Source organism: Piliocolobus tephrosceles, chromosome 20, assembly GCF_002776525.5.
Source record: "Piliocolobus tephrosceles isolate RC106 chromosome 20, ASM277652v3, whole genome shotgun sequence".
Classification (NCBI taxonomy): domain Eukaryota; kingdom Metazoa; phylum Chordata; class Mammalia; order Primates; family Cercopithecidae; genus Piliocolobus; species Piliocolobus tephrosceles.
This window is the reverse complement of record NC_045453.1, coordinates 44,885,824-44,890,881: the sequence shown is the minus strand read 5'-3', so window position 1 is coordinate 44,890,881 and position 5,058 is coordinate 44,885,824.

The window sequence follows — 5,058 nt, the reverse complement described above, 5'->3', positions numbered from 1 at the left end:
ACGAATAGCACTGCAATAAACATGGATGTTCAGATGTCTCTTCAACATACTGATTTCATTTTCTTTGAATATATATACCCAGTAATTGGATTGCTGGATCATAGGGACGTTCTATTTTTAATATTTTGGGGAACGTCCATACTGTTTTCCATAATAATTGTACTAATTTACATTCTTACCAACAATGTATATGAGCACTCGTTTCTCTACATCCTTACCAGCAATTATTTTTTGTCTTTTTGATATTTACCATTCTAACTGGGATAAGGTGATATTTTATCATGGTTTTAATTTGCATTTCTGTGATGTTAGTGATGTTGAGCATTTTTTCATACATCTGTTGGCCATGTGTATGTCTTCTTTTGAAAAATTTGTGTTCAGTCCTTTTGTCCATTTTTAAGTTAGTTTATTTGTTTTTTGCTACTGAGTTGAGTTCCTTATATATTCAGAATATTAACCCTTTGTCAGACACATAGTTTGAAAATATTTGCTCCCATTCTGTAGGTTGTTTCTTCACTCTACTTTCTGCTTCTTTTATTGTGCAGAAGCTTTTTAGTTCAACGTGATTTCTTTTGTCTGTTTTTGCTTTTGTTGCCTGTGCTTTTGAATTTTTATTCAAAAACTTCTTGTCTAGCCCAATTTTAAGATGCATTCCACTTATATTTTCTTCTAGTAGTTTCATAGTTTCAGGTCTTACATTTACGTCTTTAATACATTTTTTTTAGATGCTGAGAGATTGGAGACTAGTTTCATTTTTCTGCATGCGGATATCCAGTTTTACCAGCATCATTTATTAAAGAAACTATCTTTTCCCCAACGTGTGCTCTTGGCACCTTTATGAAAAATGATTTGGCTGTAAATGCCTGAATTTATTTCTAGGTTCTGTATTCTGTTCCATTGGTCTATGTGTCTGTTTTATGTCCATCAACAGGTTAGTGGACAAACGGTTAGTGCTATCAGTCATGTAATGAAGACTAACTAACAATAAAAAGGAATAAAATACTGTTATACTTTACAACATGGATAAATTTCAAAACAACCGTGCTGAGTGGCAGAATCTAGACAAAAAACAAGTAAACATTATGTTATTCCCTTTATATAACATTCAAGAAATATGCAACCTCATCTATGGTGGTATAAAGCAGAGCAGTGGCAGACTGAGGATGGGTGGTGTGAAGGGATGGGAGAAGTGTGGGAGTGAGTCATAGGAAAGTGGCATGAGAAATCTTTTGGAGAAGATGGATATATTCATTATCTTGATTGCAGGGATTATTTCACAGGTGCATACATATATCAAAACTAGTCAAATTGCAAAACTAGTCAAACTTCGGTTTAATATATGTTCATTATACCTTAACAAAGCTGTTTTGAAAAATTAAAAAGAAATTAGTGCATAGTGAATGTGTTATTAGAAATTCAAAACCATCTAACTAGGTCCTATATTAATTATAATATTTGGATTATAGGATTTTAAAAGAGAAATCTACAAACTAGGATTGAGTGACTAATTCTAGAAATATCTGTTTGTAAGGATGTACTTTTTGGTTCATTCCAGCATCATAAGACAATAAACTAGATATTGTATAGTGAAATTCCCTAAAAATAGACAATACCATGTTTTGTCAAAACATCTCTGAAAGGATAGAATATTTTCAGAAGAGTGGAAAATGTCCAAGAGCACAGCCATAAATTTATAACCCTTCCTCCAGCATATTAAGTAACACTATACATCAATTTATCTACTCGAGGTAGGTCATTCAAACTGACACTAAATAGTGTATAATTATCCAAAGCATTCAGATCAAAGTAAGGACTTTCCTAGAATCTTATGTTTCATTATAATGGGCAGAGTTTTACCTTACAAAATTAGTGTATACTTTTGAATGTGTTAAATTTTATTTTACATATAAAATTTTTATCTTTTAGAATTCCTGTTTATGTTTGCTAACAAGGCATATACTTTGTTCTGTTTGAATTATTTCTGAGTTATAAGTAGAGAAATACAAAAAAAACTCCTTGTTGAAGATAATTTCTATAATTATTTAAAAAGTAAATTGAGAATGATTTACTATGTTTTTTAAAAACCATGAAAAAGGAAAGAGAAATAACACAAGGTAGAGAATTCATGAATAGGTAATCACTTTCTACAGACAATAAGCAATGTTCCAATAAACCCTGAATAACTAATTAATTTTCCAAGTGAGCAAACATTATTCTGTAGTCCCGTAGACCTGAAAAGGAATCTAAAGATAATGAATAGCAACGTGTTCCTAATTTTCAAAAGAAGATTAAAAGGGCCCTTGGTCCTCATTGTTTAGCTACTTCAAATCCTATCAAAATAATAGAACTTGAATTAGCAAAAGAAGCAAATATTCACTGTCCTGGAAAATAAGGAAGCAAGAAGTAGCTTTTGTTTATGAAGAGTTGATTGGTCTGAATAAATTTGATGACTTTTTGATGAAATTACAAAAGAAATACATCCCAAAGCACTGTAGATTCAATGCTTTGACGATAATAAACACTTGAAGCCATATGAATTCTCTTCACTATATTAATTTAAGATGCTTAAATAATAAAAGTCAGCTGAGAATTTTCAACTGAAGGAAAAACAGAGATGGGTTATTTAAGGAAAAGATACAAGTTGGCAAAAGCTATAGGAATTGGAGGTAGGACCAACTGAATCACAGTGATTTAGAAGTGGGTGTATACCGAAAAACTAAAATTTCCCAAGTACCTGAATTTTTAGTTACAGCAAATGTGAGAGTATATGTAAATACTAAAGGAAAATGAGGTGAGATCTTGGAAAATACGAATTGTCCAGAGGAAAAAAAAGACTTGATCAATGCTGAGTTCGAAATTGTGCAGAAATCTGTAAAGTGGTAACAATATTTCAGAAAGTCTGCATACAGGTTGGAATGGAGGGAACAGACAAGGCAGGGTCTTTAGGAAGAATCCATTGAAAGAGTTGACAGTTGATATGGTTTGGCTCTGTGTTCCCACCCAAATCTCATCTTGAATTATATTCCCATAATTTCCACATGTCGTGGGAAGGACCAAGTGGGAGATAATTGAATCATGGGGGCGGTTTCTCCATACTGTTCTAGTGATAATGAATACATCTCACAAGATCTGATGGTTACTATGAAGAGGGGGGTTCCTGCACAAACTCTCTTTTTTTTCCTGTCACCATCCATGTAAGACCTGACTTGCTGCTCCTTGCTTTCTGCCATGATTGTGAAGCCTCCCTAGCCATGTGGAACTGTAGGTCCAATAAACCTCTTTCTTTTATAAATTGCCCAGTCTCTGGTGTGTCTTTATCAGCAATATGAAAACAAACTAATACAACAGTACTATATGACAGTAGAGAATTTTTCCTACCCAATTAACGTATCATTACTGCATTTAAAATGTTTGCAATGAATGCAGCAAAAATGTCAAAGCCCAACCTGAATTTTAACAAGGTTGTATTTTAAATTGTGATTTTCAGTGATATATACCCTATTTCTCTCCAGGTTACACACCCCACACAATTGAAGAGAAATCAACAGAAAAATTAAATCTTTCTCCAGTAGTCCAAAGAGTATTCAAAGGTTTGGGGGACTCTCCTAGGGGTGCTTCTGGCTTGCTCTGTACCCCCAGTGGTAGGTTTTCCTTGGGCTGATGCTCTATGAATCCAAAGTTCTCCTTTTAGAAGTACATCTAAATGGGAGTATCTCAATCATGCCTCAGGTGGTTTCATTTCTTTTTTTTTAAATCACCCAAGATCTCTTGATTTCTAGTATGAAGCCATGATATGGGAATGTTCTAGTCTTGTTTTGCAGGACAACATCTTCAAAGAGACTATAGGGGTCTGTGGCACATCTGGGCCAGAACCAAACACCTGACATCATTGTTACAGATACAAAAGTAAATAAATGAAAAGAAGCTCCAGGTGTTGATGATTTTTATATCTTATATTGTCAATCTGTTTGTGTCTGTTATTACCTTTTCAAGTACACAAAACTGATAAATATGAGACCATTTGGGGGAGGTTACACAAAAATGAGTATGCCTGTTAGCCACAATATGTCATTAAATAGTATTGTGGTGCTTAGCATTTCTCAAATTATTGATGATGCTTCCTACATTACATCATATGTTTTCATAACTCTTTGAAATTATAGACTTTTGGCTCTGAGGTATCTAATCCAACAGTCTCCTGTTACCGATAGAAAGACAGAGGCTTTGAGAGGTGCAATAGGTTGGCCCACAGCCAAGTGGTATACATACCTAGTACTAGCAGAGCCTGCAATAGGCTTCCTGGCTACTGGCTTCTAGGTCCATCCTCAAAATGTGCTGCTGCCATTCTCTCTACTGTTCACCTTGACTATTGTTACTGGCAAAAGAAGTTTGAAAAATAGTTGTCTAAAAGAGCAATTTGTGTGCACACATGGGTGTGTATTAGCATTTCAAATAACAATGTATCAATAGATATCCAAGGGATAAATACATTTCCTCTTCCACTTGCTTACTACATGCTTGTGTACTGAAAATTTAGTATTTGAATAACCAAAAAAGATTATCTTTCCATTTGCTACTCTGTCCTGACAATATTACAATGAGCTGTATTTTATGTAAATCATGAAAGATGACTTATTTTAATTAGTCATTCAGGTTTTATATCATTTGTGGCCAATGTTACACAGTTTAAGTAATTTAAAATATAGCTATATGAGATTCAACATTTACCAGCATTTCATATTTGGAAATTATTTAAGAAATGAAGTGGCCGGGTGCAGTGGCTCACATCTGTAATCCCAGAACTTTGGGAGGCCAAGGGGTGTGGATCACGAGGTCAGGAGATAGAGACCATCCTGGCTAACACGGTGGAACCCAGTCTCTACTAAAAATGCAAAAAGTTAGCTGAGGGTAGTGGTACACACCTGTAGTCCTAGCTCCTTGGGAAGCTGAGGCAGGAGAATCGCTTGAACCCAGGAGGCAGAGGTTGCAGTGAGCCAAGATCAGGCCACTTCACTCCAGCCTGGGGGACAGACCAAGACTCCATCTCAAAAAAAAAAA